Genomic DNA, 16325 nt, shown 5'->3' on the forward strand with positions numbered 1-16325 from the left:
AAGAAACCAAATATCTCCAATATGCCAAATAACAAATGCAAAAACCAAGGTAATAAAAACAAGGAAATCACCATGAAGCCCTCAAATGAAAAAGACACCCCAATTCAAGATTATGAGGATGATGACATAGAAGAAATGCAAGAAGCAGATCTCAAAAAATTGATAAGAACATTAAGAAGTTCTCAAAAACAAATTCTTGAACTACAGAAATCCTTAATGGACAAGATAGAAAATCTCTCTCGTGAAAATGAAATATTAAGGAGGAATCAAAATGAAACAAAACAACTAGTACAATAGGAAACTGGGATAGTGACTGAAGTGAAGAATTCAATAGATCAAATGAAAAACACAATAGAGAACCTTACAAACAGAATGGGTGAAGCAGAAGAGAGAATATCGGACTTAGAAGACAGAGAACAGGAAAGGATACAGTCAAACCAAAGAAAAGAAGAGGAAATTAGAAATCTAAAACATATTGTCGGGAATCTTCAGGATACTATTAAAAAACCCAACATTCGGGTTCTAGGAGTTCCTGAAGGCATGGAGAGGGAGAAAGGATTAGAAGGCCTTTTTAGTGAGATATTAGCAGAAAATTTCCCAGGTTTGGAGAAGGACAGAGAAATCCTAGTACAGGAAGCTCACAGACCCCTAATAAACACGACCAAAAGAGATCCTCACCACGACACGTTGTAATTAAACTCTCCACAGTGAAACATAAAGAAAAGATCCTAAAATGTGCAAGAGAGAAACGTCAGATTACTCTCAGAGGATCTCCAATCAGACTCACAGCTGACTTCTTATCAGAAACTCTACAAGCTAGGAGGGAATGGCGAGATATAGCCCAGGTATTAAGAGAGAACAACTGCCAGCCCAGAATATTATATCCTGCAAAGCTATCATTTGTGAATGAAGGTGAAATAAAGCCTTTTCATAACAAACAGAAATTAAATTTGTTGCCACTCGTCCAGCCCTGCAAAAGATGCTTAAAGATGTGTTACACACAGAAACAAAGAAACACGGTCATCAATATGAAAGAAGGTAAAGGAAGGAAACCAAGGAAGGAAAGCTCACAGCACAAGATCACAGGGAATTCAAAGCATATATTAGAACTTATCTTTGGCAAATGGCAGGGCAAAGTTACCACTTATCATTAGTCACATTGAACATGAATGGCCTGAACTGTCCAGTTAAAAGACACTGATTGGCTGATTGGGTTAAGGAACAAAACCCATCTATTTGCTGCTTACAAGAAACACATCTTTCCAACAAAGATCCATACAGACTGAAAGTGAAAGGCTGGAAAAAGATATACCATGCCAACAGAAATTAAAAAAGAGTGGGCGTAGCCATCTTAATTTCAGACACCATAAACTTTACCACAAAAACCGTTAAGAGAGACAAAGAGGGACACTACATAATGATTAAGGGATCAATTCGACAGGAAGATATAACAATTATCAATGTATATGCACCTAACTACAGGGCACCGGTTTATCTAAAAGATTTGTTAACGGACTTAAAGGGAGACTTAGACCCCAATACAATAGTACTGGGGGACTTCAATACTCCACTCTTAGAAATAGACAGATCAATAGGACAGAAGATCAACGAGGATACAGTAGATTTAAACGACACTATAGCCCAAATGGATCTAACAGATATATACAGAACTTTCAATCCTACACCTAAAGATTTTACATTCTTCTCAGCAGTACATGGAACCTTCTCTAGGATTGACCACATACTAGGCCATAAAGCAAGTCTCAGGAAATTCAAAAGAATTAGAATCATACATACCATGCAGCTTCTCAGACCATAAAGGAATGAAGTTGCAAATTAGCAACTCAGGAACCCCTAGAGCATACGCAAACACATGGAGATTGAACAACATGCTCCTGAATGAACAATGGGTCATAGAAGAATTTAAAAGAGAAATAAAAAATTTTCTGGAAGTAAATGAGGATAACAGCACAACATACCAAAACTTATGGGATGCAGCAAAAGCAGTGTTAAGAGGAAAGTTTATATCAATAGGTGCCTACATCAAGAAATTGGAAAGGCACCAAAGAGATGAGCTTTCAATTCACCTCAAGGATCTAGAAAACCTACAGCAAACCAGACCCAAATCTAGCAGGAGAAGAGAAATAATTAAAGTCAGAGAAGAAATCAACAGGATTGAATCCAAAACAACATTACAAAAAATCAGCCTAACGAGGAGCTGGTTTTTTGAAAAAATAAACAAAATTGACACCCCATTGGCCCAACTAACTAAAAAAAGAAGAGAAAAGACCCAAATCAATAAAATCAGAGATGAAAAAGGAAGCATAACAACAGACAACACAGAAATAAAAAGAATCATCAGAAATTACTACAAGGACTTGTATGCCAGCAAACAGGGAAACCTATCAGAAATGGATACATTCCTGGACACATGCAACATACCTAAATTGAACCAGGGAGACATCGAAAACCTAAACAGACCCATAACTGAGACAGAAATTGAAACAGTAATAAGGGCCCTCCCAACAAAGAAAAGCCCAGGACCAGATGGATTCCCTGCTGAATTCTACCAGACATTTAAAGAAGAACTAACTCCAATTCTTCTCAAACTATTCAGAACAATTGAAGAAGAGGGAATCCTCCCAAATTCTTTCTATGAAGCCAGCATCACCTTAATTCCTAAGCCGGAAAAAGATGCAGCACTGAAAGAGAATTATAGACCAATATCCCTGATGAACATAGATGCAAAAATCCTCAATAAAATTCTGGCCAATAGAATGCAACAACACATCAGAAAGATCATCCACCCAGACCAAGTGGGATTTATCCCTGGTATGCAGGGATGGTTTAATGTGCGCAAGACAATCAATGTGATACACCACATTAACAGACTGCAGAAGAAAAATCATATGATTATCTCAATAGATGCCGAGAAAGCATTTGATAAAATACAACACCCATTCATGATGAAAACTCTAAGCAAACTGGGTTTGGAAGGAACATTCCTCAATACAATCAAAGCAATCTATGAAAAACCCACAGCCAACATCCTATTGAATGGGGAAAAGTTGGAAGCATTTCCACTGAGATCTGGTACCAGACAGGGATGTCCATTCTCACCACTGCTATTCAATATAGTTCTGGAGGTTCTAGCCAGAGCTATTAGGCAAGAAAAAGAAATTAAAGGGATACAAATTGGGAAGGAAGAACTCAAACTATCCCTCTTTGCAGATGACATGATTCTTTATTTAGGGGACCCAAAGAACTCTACTAAGAGACTATTGGAACTCTTAGAAGATTTTGGCAAAGTAGCAGGGTATAAAATCAATGCACAAAAATCAACAGCCTTTATATACACAGACAATGACATGGCTGAGGAAGAACTTCTAAGATCAATCCCATTCACAATAGCTCCAAAAAAACAATCAAATACCTTGGAATAAACTTAACCAAGGACGTTAAAGATCTCTACGATGAAAATTACAAAACCTTAAAGAAAGAAATAGAAGAGGATACCAAGAAATGGAAAAAATATTCCATGCTCATGGATTGGAAAAATCAATATCATCAAAATGTCCATTCTCCCAAAAGCAATTTATAGATTCAATGCAATACCAATCAAGATACCGAAGAACTTCTTCTCAGATCTGGAAAAAATGATGCTGAAATTCATATGGAGGCACAAGAGACCTCGAATAGCTAAAGCAATCTTGTACAACAAAAACAAAGCCGGAGGCATCACAATACCAGATTTCAGGACATCCTACAGGGCAGTTGTAATCAAAATAGTATGGTACTGGTACAGAAACAGTTGGATAGACCAATGGAACAGAATTGAAACACCAGAAATCAACCCAAACATCTACAGCCAACTTATATTTGGTCAAGGATCTAAAACTAATTCCTGGAGCAAGGACAGTCTATTCAATAAATGGTGCTGGGAAAACTGGATTTCCACGTGCAGAATCATGAAGCAAGACCCCTACCTTACACCTTACACAAAAATCCACTCAACATGGATTAAAGACCTAAATCTACGACCTGACACCATCAAGTTATGAGAGAACATTGGAGAAACCCTTCAAGATATTGGCAGAGGCAAAGAGTTTCTGGAAAAGACCTGGGAGGCACAGGCAGTCAAAGCCAAAATTAACTATTGGGATTGCATCAAATTGAGAAGTTTCTGTACTGCAAAAGAAACAGTCAGGAGAGTGAAGAGACAACCGACAGAATGGGAAAAAATACTTGCAAACTATGCAACAGATAAAGGGTTAATAACCAGAATCTACAAAGAGATCAAGAAACTCCACAAAAACAAAACCAACAACCCACTTAAAAGATGGGCCAAGGACCTCAATAGACATTTTTCAAAACAGGACATCCAAATGGCCAACAGGCACATGAAAAAATATTCAAGGTCATTAGCAATCAGGGAAATGCAAATCAAAACCACAATGAGGTTTCAACTCACCCCGGTTAGAATGGCTCACATGCAGAAATCTACCAACAACAGATGTTGGCGAGGATGTGGGGAAAAAGGGACACTAACCCACTGTTGGTGGGAATGCAAACTGGTCAAGCCACTATGGAAGTCAGTCTGGAGATTCCTCAGAAACCTGAAGATAACCCTACCATTCGACCCAGCCATCCCACTCCTTGGAATTTACCCAAAGGAATTTAAATTGGCAAACAAAAAAGCGGTCTGCACCCTAATGTTTATTGCAGCTCAATTCACAATAGCCAAGACCTGGAACCAACCTAAATGCTCATCAACGGTAGACTGGATAAAGAAATTATGGGATATGTACTCTTTAGAATACTATACCGCAGTAAGAAACAACGAAATCCAGTCATTTGCAACAAAATGGAGGAATCTGGAACACATCATGCTGAGTGAAATAAGCCAGTCCCAAAGGGACAAATACCATATGTTCTCCCTGATCGGTGACAACTGACTGAACATCAAAAAGGAAACCTCCTGAAGTGAAATGGACACTATGGGAAATGGTGACTTGATCAGCATAGCCCTGACTGTTAATGAACAACTTAATACATTATCCCTCTTAGTAGTTTTTTTGGCTGTTCTACTTAATATGACTGGTTTAATTCTGTAATTAATACACAGTTATTCTTAAGTGTTGAAAAATTAACTGAAATGTGATCCCTGTTAAACATAAGAGTGGGAATAAGAGAGGGAAGAGATGTATAATTTGGGACATGCTCAAGCTGACTTGCCCCAAATGGTAGAGTTAAAAAATACCAGGGGATTCCAATTCAATCCCATCAGGGTGGCATGTACCAATGCCATCTCACTATTCCAAGTGATCAATTTCAGTTCACAATTGATCATAATGAAAGGACTAAGAGTCAAAGGGATCACATAAACAAGTCTAGTACCTGCTAACACTAACCGATAGAATAAATAAAGGGGAGAGTGATCCAACATGGGAAGTGAGATACTCAGCAGACTCATAGAATGGCAGATGTCCTAAATAGCACTCTGGCCTCAGAATCAGCCCTAAAGGCATTTGGATCTGGCTGAAAAGCCTATGAGAGTATTTCAGGCATGGAAAGCCAAGACACTCTGGCAAAAGATCTCTGCGAGTGAGATCCCAGTGGAAAGAACAGGTCTTCAAAGAAGGAGGTACCTTTCTCTGAAGGGAGGAGGGAACCTCCAGTTTGACTATGACCTTGTCTAAAGAAGATAAGAATCGGAGAACTCAGAGGGCTTCCATAGCCTTGGAAACTCATGACTGGAGCATAGGGAGACTACTGATGCCATAGACAGGAGTGTCAATTGGTAAAGTCAACAACAAGAGTCACTGTGCACTTACTCCTCATGTAGGATCTCTGTCCTTAATGTGCTGTGTATTGAGATTTAATGCTATAATGAGTACTCAAACAATATATTTCACTTTGTGTTTCTATGGGGGTGCAAACTGTTGAAATCTTTACTTAATGTATACTAAACTGATCCTCTGTAAAAAAAAAAAAAAAAAGAAAGAAATTATCAACTCCCAACTTGACTCTCACTGGGATTAAACATGACAATAGGTCTGATCTGATTTCATCATCATTTAAAAAAAATCTTCGGCCGGCGCCACGGCTCACTAGGCTAATCCTCCACCTAGCGGCGCCAGCACTCCAGGTTCTAGTCCCGGTCGGGGCGCCGGATTCTGTCCCGGTTGCCCCTCTTCCAGGCCAGCCCTCTGCTGTGGCCAGGGAGTGCAGTGGAGGATGACCCAGGTGCTTGGGCCCTGCACCCCATGGGAAACGAGGAAAAGCACCTGGCTCCTGGCTCCTGCCATCGGATCTGCGCGGTGCACCGGCCGCAGCGCGCCGGCCGTGGCGGCCATTGGAGGGTGAACCAACGGCAAAAGGAAGACCTTTCTCTCTGTCTCTCTCTCTCTCCCTATCCACTCTGCCTGTCAAAAAATAAATAAATAAATAAAAATAAATAAATAAATAAATAAAATCATCTATTATTTTTCACTTTATGTTTCTGTGTGGGAGCAAACTGTTGAAATCGTTACTTAATGTATACTAAACTGATCTTCTGTATATTAAGATAATCGAAAATGAATCTTGATGTGAATGGAAGTGGAGAGGGAGTGGGAAAGGGGAGGGTAGTGGGTGGGAGGGACGGTATGTGGGGGAAGCCATTGTAATCCATAAATCGTACTTTGGAAATTTATATTCATTAAATAAAAGTTAAAAAAAAGTTATGACCCTCAAATTTATATGCTCAACTGTAGGATACCAAAATATAAGAAATTATAAATATAAAAATTCCCAAGATTAAATTTTACAGTTTTTCTTTTCTCCCCAAATTCAAGGCAGGAATAAAAAAAAAACATATACTCAAAAATATAATCTCCATAAGTTAACAGAAATTTTACAGGTTTCCAATTGAAGGAAATCAGTGATTCACAAAAGTGGAAATAATAAGCTGATATTAACTTTAACTGAAAGATTTGAAGCTAGATAACTGTGGAATCTCATCTACACAACAAAGATAAAGCCTGAAACTCAGTGTCCTTACTTTTTTTTTTAAAGATTTTATTGATTTTATTAAAAAGTCAGAGTTACAAAGAGAGAAGAGAGGCAGAGAGAGAGGGAGTTGTTCCCTCTGTCGGTTCACTCCCCAGATGGCCACACCGGCCAGAGCTGCACCAGGAGTCAGGAGCCTCCTCCAGGTCTCCCATGTGGGTGCAGGGGCCCACGGATTTGGGCCATCCTCCACTGCTATCCCAGGCCATAGCAGAGAGCTGTATCAGAAGAGGAGCAGCCAGGACTAGAACCGGTGCCCATATGGGATGCCAGCACTGCAGGCAGAGGATTAACCTACTGTGCCACGGTGCTGGCCCACTCAGTATCCTTATTGAGGAACTATGTATTCATTCATCAAAGTGATATATATTTAGAAAGATTAGATCAGTCATGACCTTTATCTGATAGAAATATTCTTAAAAAGACTTGTATGAAATAATTTGTTAACGCCGATAAAAATTTGAATAAGATAAAATGTGGAAGGAAGGATAGCTATGAATGAATAAACATTCATCATCTTTTTATCTACCACTTATCTATAATTATCTAAATTTTGATCCATAATCTATCCACATATGTATGCTTACATCTAGATAGTATTATAGGAATGCCTGAGATTGTAATAATTATGTTGAAGAGGATTCTTGAACTATAATAGATATATTACAAGGAAACCCAAAATAGAAACATGGCCAAGCTCAGAGTCAGATGAGAGGAGTGTGGTAAGTAAAATCTTGCAAAGGTCATACCTAGGGAGGAAGAGAGTGTGGGAATCTCAATAGCCTGGTATTTCTTATTTGGAGAAGAAAAACAACAAGGGTAAGAATAGATTTTTATGGCAAATGTACCAAATTAACTGTTTTTACATTATATATTACCATTAAAAAAGATAGTGATATGCCTCACATTGACCTCCCCCCAGAAAAAGTGTGTTGGGGGTGATGGCACCAGAAAAGAGACAAAATATGAGGAAACATAAAACTAGCATAAATATTGATAAACTAAAGGCCAGTGGTTAATTACATATTAGATATAATTTATTAGAAATAGGAAAGATAGTTTCACATTACCTAAAATAATAGTTAAATAATGTTTAAAAAAAGGTAAAAAATGGCAGAGACACAATAGGCATCAACATAAAAATATTAAGTGTCTCTGTTAACATCTGATATGTGTAATATAATAATGAAGTTATTAAATATGATAAAGATATGATAAAGATAGACATTATGTGTTTACATAATTTCTAAATTAAATATAACAAATTACATGCACCACTCAAAATATCAATTAATTATATACAGTCAAAACTATTGAAAATTCAAACTGATAAGGAAATTAAATTTTGGAAGTGTAGAATGTAGTGTATTCTACTTTAATAATTAGGTAAGTAGTGCAAGATAAATATGTATTAAAATTAAGTCAAGTTACTAGTAACATTAATACATATGATTTTTGTATGCATTATTTGACTAATATGTATGATTTGAATATATCAACCACACTCACTTTTGTTTTTCCATGGAGCATTTCCACACATGGCTGTTAAGGCAAAAGCAGCAAATTCTTTGCTACTCCAAAATAAAAATACAAATAAAACTGACAACCATAAATTTCAGCACTCTTAAATATAATCAAGAAATTGAAGCATAATGTCCATCCACTGATGAATGAAAAAATGTAGCACATATATGCACAGTGGATTACTATTCAGCAATTAAAAAGATGACATCGTGCCATTTACAATAATGTATATGGAACTGGAGATCATTAGAAACAAGCCAATCACAGAAAGAGAAGTACTCACTTCATGATCTCACTTCTATGCAATAATATAAAAAGATCAATGTTATGTAGATAAATAGTATAATGAGGGTTCACAGAAGCTGTGGAGAGTAAAAGGGAGGAGATGTATTGAAAAGTATTTAATTGGTACCAGTTATGGTTCCATAGAGGAAAGAAATACTGTTGTGTTTCACAGTATGATATTATTGATAATGATAATTTATGGCATATTTCTCTAAAATGAGAAGAAATTATTTAGTATGTTCTCACCATTAAGAAATATTAAATATTTGAGAAGATGTATATGTTTACCCAAACTGGAAATTACAAAATAAGGACAGATATCAAACATCTCCCAATATCCCATAAACATGAAGAATTTTACATATCAGTGAAAACAAAAACCCATAAAATTTACATTGTTATTCAATGCATTCTTTTTTTAGATTTATTTTATTTATTTAAAAGACAGAGTTATAGAGAGGTAGAGACAGAGAGAGGTCTTCCATCCGCTGGTTCACTCCCCAGATGACCACAACAGCCCGAACTGTGCTGATCCGAATCCAAGAGCCAGGAGCTTCTTCCAGGTCTCCCATGTGGGTGCAGGGGCCTGAGGACTTGGGACATCTTCTGCTATCCCTGGCCAAAGCAGAGAGCTGGATTGGAAGAGGAGCAGCCAGGACTAGAATTGGCACCCATATGGGATGCCAGCACTTCAGGCCAGGGCTTTAACCCACTGCACCACAGTGCCGGCCCTGAAAACATTCTTAATACAATGCTTAAACCATTCACAAAATCATCTTCCCATCCTTGCTGTTTACTCATATCTCTGCTTGTTAATGCCCCCTTTGAAATTAAATGAGAAGGCTGATCAGTTATTCTTGTGGATTATAAAATGAAAGTTGATATGGAAGGTAAACTACAGCATGATGGCTAACAAATTATAGTATAAGGATAAATTTATTCTCTAATACAAAAACACATTTCAGGACATCAAATTTTAGTGCTTAAAATGATTTCAATGAAGGCTTAAATGAATCTTCAAAAATATTTACAAGAGGGAAAATAAATTAATGGTCTTGGAATTAAGCCTGTGTCTTGCATATCAATTATGGGAGAATACGCAGATTACCTGATTTTTAATATTTTACACTTGAAGAGAGAATATTTTATGGACGATTTGAGGCTTTGCTGTTTGGATTATGCTATATAATATAGAAAAAATGATTAGTTGTTTGATTATGTAGCGCTGTTTCTAAGCGGCTGTGTAGATGGGAAAGCCATTCAAATTACCTATCAGTGAATATAAAACATAAATTAAGTACATTGTGATAGCTTTATAACATTCAGAAGAAAAAGCAAAAAAAAATTAAGAAAAAGTAAGTTCATTCCTCTAATGCCACCAAGAATGGGCTAAGCCAAAGCTGGAAGCAAAGAACTCAATCAAATATGTGTGTTATGTATGCAAGTACTTGAGTCATGGCTGCATTAGCAGGAAGCAGGAGCTAGAAGCAGCATCTGAATATTGCTCTCAGGCACTCCAAAATAAGACAGGATTCATAACTGGTGTTTTAGACAATAGGCTAAATGCCTGCTCTCTGAAACAATTTTTGTTTTATTTTTGAGTGAAAATTTCCAAGATATAGAAATCATGTTTATTATACAAAATATTATTTTTGAAATATTTAACAGTAAGTTCAAATGTATTATACTCAAATATACCATTTGATGTCAAACAAAATTTTTGACAGATGAGCAAATATATTCTACATATAAATCATTATTTGGTGGATAATGACCACCAAATGAGCCATATTACATTTTTCATTGTTTTGGCAAAATTTGCCTTTGAAAACATGTCACTGAGAATGGGACAATATATTTCTTGAGTAAATTCATTCATGGATAGTGGCAAAAAGGGGGACAATCATTCAAAATATTTATCCTGTTTTTACTTTTATTTATATAAGGGGAAAATGTCATACATTTCAAAGGTATAGGATTTTATTTATTTATTTATTTGAGAGTTAGAATTACAGAAAGAGGCAGAGAGAAAGGCCTTAACATCTGCTGGTTCACTTCCTAAACGCCTGTCACTGCAGGAGATGGGCTTATCTGAAGCAAGAAGCCAGGAGTTTCCTCTGGGTCTCCCACATGGATGTCAGGGCCCAAGCACTTGAGCCATCCTCCACTGCTTTCCCAGGCCATTGGCAGGGGGCTTGAGTAGAAGAGGTTCAGCTGAGACATGAGCCATTGCCCATTAGGATGCTGGGACTGAAGACAGAGGCTTAGGCTACTACACCATGGTGCCGGCCCATAAATACAGTGTTAAGAGCAAAAATACTCATTCTTAGCTCATTTTTTAATTTTATTCAATACCTATCAAATTCTCTCTTCTATTGAGTCTCTTTTTATCTTTATTATGGATGCCAGTTCCCTGATTTTCCTTTATTCTATAAATCTATATAATCTTCTAGAGAATTCCCTTGTCCTGTCTTGTGGATATGCCAGCATGAAACATGCTCAAATCCTTACATGTGATTTGAGGTCAGAATCAACTTTTTCCAATCCACTTTCATTATAAAGAATTGTATCTTCTGGTTGTTCACTGTTCTTCCGTAAGTCGCTAATGCATTTTAAATTTTTCATCAAATTTTGTCTTCCTACATATTTTTGTGCTACTAAAATCTCCAAATTCATATCCATCAGCAGAATGGCTTTTATCATTTATAAATGGAAATAAAAATAATTCAGTTTAATTTATTTTTCAATTTTTAATTTTTCTTAAAATGTGTATTTCTTTTTTCAAGAAGTCACTGAGGGAACCAGTAATCTCAGTATGAATATTATCTCACATTGCAGTTCTGTCTTACCCAGTATTGTCTAAATGTATCTCTCATTTATTGTCTTCAGTCTCATTATGCAGCTATAAGAGAGAAGCTAAGAATGGATAATCTATAGGGACAAGAAATTTACTGTTTTTCAGTTATGGATGCTAGAAAGTTCAATAGCATGGTGCTCACATCTGGCAAGGTTATTCTTATGTCATCTCATGAAAGGAGGTCATTCTTGTTATGTCGTCTCATGAAAGAAGGCAGAAAGTTTGGAGAGTATGTTCAAAGGACAGGAAAGAAAGAAACTCAACTTACCACCTATCAGAAAGCCACTGCTCTGAGAAAATCATTAATCCATTAATGACATAGTCACCTCTTAAAAATCTGAGGATTAAATTTCCTACAAATGAATTCTGGGGACACATTCAAACCAATCACTTATCTAGTAAAACTATTTGTTTCTTTTCCCCAATACTTTTTACCCATGTTTTAAAGAATCATAAAAAGGAAACTTGCCTTAGTTCTTTTTATAATTTCATAATACTACCACTATGTTGATCTTTTCAATAGAAATCTCATCTCAGTGATGTTTGTTGGTGCAGGAAACAGGTGGGAGTAGAGAACGTTTGGAAACCTAAGTATTGCAGACCTCAGATTTAGGTTCATAATCTTGAAGATAAAAATGAGGTTTATGCATCACTCCTTGTATGCATAGTAATAAGGAGATTGTGAATAAAATTTTTATTAATGAAACTGACTTTAGTTAAATCATGTAAAAGTGAGGTTTATTTTTATAGTTTATACTTACTTTATAAAGTCCATTATCACAAAATTTTATGTAGATTACATAGATTTCAAAAAGTCTTTATAAAACTGGTTTATGATAAAACACAGTCATGTGAAAGCATAAATGTAATGCCAAAGCAAATAAGGCTCTAAATCTGGCTTCTTTAGCACTATTGCTCTTTTAGGAGGGATAATTATGTGCAAAAGGATATGCTCTTTACATTGTATGATACTTAGCATCATTTCATAGCCTCTACTACTGCTGGGCTACCACAAGCCAGTAGCCACCCGCTTTTGCAGGAATAGCTCCCAAAAATCACTCTAGACTTTGACCAATGTTCTCTGAAGCCCATTAGCACCCACCCCTGAGAACCATTGCTGTTAGTGCAATGGAATTCTGGAACTCTCTACAATCAATGAGAATCCTGTCCACAAGGCCAAGTTCTACCTTGGCAGAACTCATCATTTTTAATGTTATCTTCTATTTAGACTAGGTAATTGTTTTTATTGTTTTTGGTGCTTATGTTTCTTACAGTGTACCTGGCCACTCTTTCCAGTGTTGGAATTTTTCATGGAGAGTAATTTTAGGAATTAAAAAAGACCTGAGAAATCAAGTGTCTGCTAAATATAAGACTAATACAAAATATATTTACATTTTTATCTTCAGATTTTACAATACACAGATTCTAAAATTTGGAAGGAATTTAAATTACAATGTGCACTTGCTCTTTATCAATATAAAGTAATTATTGATATTTGAAACTTTTTTCTTCTCTAATCATTTTTGAGTGCTTTAATACATATAATGTGTAGTGTAATATGCTACAAAATACTTACTATGGCAACGTAGTGACTATACGGTGACAATGATAAGATAAAATTTAAACATAGTAGCTTTTATATTTGGTTGAGGGAGTTAATGAACAAAATGTACTATGAAGAAAGACCTTGAATCAATTCAACTGTAAGAGTAGAGAAAACTTCATGAAATGTTTAAACATACTGTAATCCTACTCAAGCCCTGTCTTTAAGGTTTCTCCATTTCATTCATTTTGAATATGACCATCAGATCACCCTTTCTCAATTATATATTTCATTGCCTTCAAATTCTTAAAATATTTCACTCCACTAATATAAAGGTTTCAAATATATGTATTCAATATATTCAAAAATATTTTGGCATTCTATCATCTCAGACTCTATTTCAAAGGTAATATTTTTAGATTTCATAACTAAGGGAATTTTAATATTTGAGAAAAACAGCAAAATGCATACACTTAAAACAATTTAAAAGCATCATAAAAACAATCATGAGTGATTAATATTTGTCTTTTAGAACTGTTACCAGGTGCTTAGCAATAAATTTAGGATATTAATAAGACTGTGGATTCTTGCCACGAATTCAGAGAATTCTGAATACTGGCACAAATAAACAAGGTGGCATGATAAGTTTTAAGTTCTTTATTCAGTGGGCGAAATGCATAAGGGAGAGAGTGTCCTATCTAAAAGCGAGAGGGAAATCTGGATTCATACTGAGCACCAGGAGCCAGCTATGTGGAGGAACATGCAGGCCAAGAAGCTTGGGGTGGGTGGCTCTAAGGCCATGTGCTCTGAAGACTCAGAGCAGCAAGGGTTTGCAATGGCTAAAGAGGGAGAAAAAAAAAAAGAGCCAGGCCCAGGCCCAGTGTTCCAGGCCTTTAATCCACTTCCAAAGGGGAGTGGTTAATTAGTCTGATTGGCACGTGGATGCACTGGTGTGGTCAGGTAGGGGCATGAGGTCACACATGGGCATGGTGAAGGTGTTGTCTTCCAGCTCACAAACCTTATCAATTTTATCCTATATGCCTGCCTACAACAGAACCACTAAATCTTTGTACTTGGTTCTTTATTGAACATCATTAATTTTTATAGATTTACATCTTGTATAACAAAATAGTTTCAGTTTCAATGGCAACATCCAGCTTGAAGTGCATTTATTAACTGTATATTTAGTTTCCATGAACCATGGCATTATTAAAGGAAATATATTTAAACAACATATTATTCTTATTTTTAAAAAATCCTTTACATTTTTATTTGTTAAATGTCTTTTTAATTGTTAATGTAGAAAGAATAGATTTTATGCAATTTATAGGTACAACTACAGAAACAACCACGATTCCATCATTCCTCTGCTCCTCCTTATCCCCACTCCTCCATTCCTTTCTCTCCATAAGTTTTTGAATCTAAAAGCCACAGACTTTGCCTTATAATATTTGCAATACAAGGAACAGTTCATGGAATTGCAGAATCAGCAATCACAGTGGAGCTTGTTAACCTGCAGAAATTTAGGTTGTTCTCACACAAATAAATCAGATCTACTTTCCACAAAATCCCCAGAAACTTCACAGGCTTATGAAATAAACATGCTCCTAGACTGTAACCAGTTTTGCTTAAATAATGCACTGAAATGTTCTCATACTCTGACAAGAAAATAAAGCATGTTTTCTCTTTTTGTTTAGAAATACAACACAGCAATAAAGCAAGTTTGGAGAATGAAATTAAAGAACAAATACAATGCATAAAGAATTCCAGGCCAGCAGCGTGGAGCTGCTACCAAGTGGGCTCCAGTCCTCGAGAGTGCCTCCACGCAAGGCAAGGCTCAAACCAGGCTCTTCCCGGAGGGGCAGCGGCAGGAACCGGTGGAGGCCAGCGCACCGCGGGCTGCATGGACAGTGGTGGACGCCAGGCAGAGGCGGCGCTTCTCTCCAGGCACACATGGAGTCCCAGAGGCTGTGGCTCCAGGACCCACTGCCCTCGCTGCCCCTCCCCGCACCGCTGCCTCCCTGGTCACCGCGCCCAGCGCGCCTGTGCCCAGACTGGCCCTCGCCCCTGTGCCCTGGCCGGGTGGCCACCGCCAGAGCAGGCGCGGGGGCAGGAACCGGCCTCCGTGATGAAGTTCAAGCCCAACAAGGCGCGGACCTAGGGCGACGCAGGCTTCCGGAAGCGTCGGAGAGACTGGGCTTCCAGAGCCGGCAACACTGGCTCCCAAGACCAGTGCGTTGTCCCAGGTGGAGTGGAGCCCGGGAGGAGCCTGGCGGTGCTGCAGTGAGAGGTTTACCGGAGGCTGGAGTCTAATGAAAACTAGGCAGACTCCTGGGCATATTTGAGAACCAAGCCCCAAAGCAGAGGACCTATGTTTGTGTTCTCATAGTCACCGCACTATCAGAAGACTGGGAAGACGCAATACAGAAAGGAAGAGACACTGGTCAAAAGCACAGGCTGCAGGCAAACTTCCCGGTATCATAAACCTGTTTTTGCAGAATTCCTGCGAACACTAAAGCCAGGTTGTCCCCCACACAGTGCAAACGCCAGTCCCTTCCCTCCAGGATAATAATGCCTTGTCTGCGTGCCATCTGCTGTGAGATGGAACTGGGCAGACCTCTGCCACCACGTGCAGTCTCATGGTGGGGAGGGGGGACTTCATCTTCCTTAGCAAACCTCTGCATAATGCTTCTAAACTACTTGGATTTGCTACACAGCGATTTCAAACAATTTTCATGTTTTTCAAATGCCTTCAAATCGTCTTTAAAAAACCATTGTAAAATATGTAATAAACCAAAACCATGTGGAAATATTTTAGATGTCTTCAATTCCCCCCATATTATTTTGGTAATCATTTTTTTTCACAGCAGTAATTTTTGTCCACTTAACATAAGCATCGTTTAATTTTCACATCTAATTATTGTGGGTATATTTTCCCCTTAATTTTTTTGTTATTCGTGTCATTAACATATTAAACAAATCCTTCTATAGTGGAAATTAGTGAAAAATACATTTGAAATTAAAGGAAACCATCCTTCTCAAAACTTGCTTCATAAAACCAAATCT

General features: G+C 37.4%; 1 pseudogene; it reads left to right on the forward strand.

Annotated features, from left to right (window-relative positions):
* Nucleotides 1-15387: 15387 nt before the first annotated feature.
* Nucleotides 15388-15859, forward strand: LOC149120454 (diphosphoinositol polyphosphate phosphohydrolase 2 pseudogene; annotated as a pseudogene).
* The last annotated feature ends 466 nt before the right edge of the window (nucleotides 15860-16325 follow it).

This window comes from Oryctolagus cuniculus, chromosome 19 (assembly GCF_051225735.1).
Source record: "Oryctolagus cuniculus isolate XC-2025 breed Fujian yellow rabbit chromosome 19, ASM5122573v1, whole genome shotgun sequence".
Classification (NCBI taxonomy): domain Eukaryota; kingdom Metazoa; phylum Chordata; class Mammalia; order Lagomorpha; family Leporidae; genus Oryctolagus; species Oryctolagus cuniculus.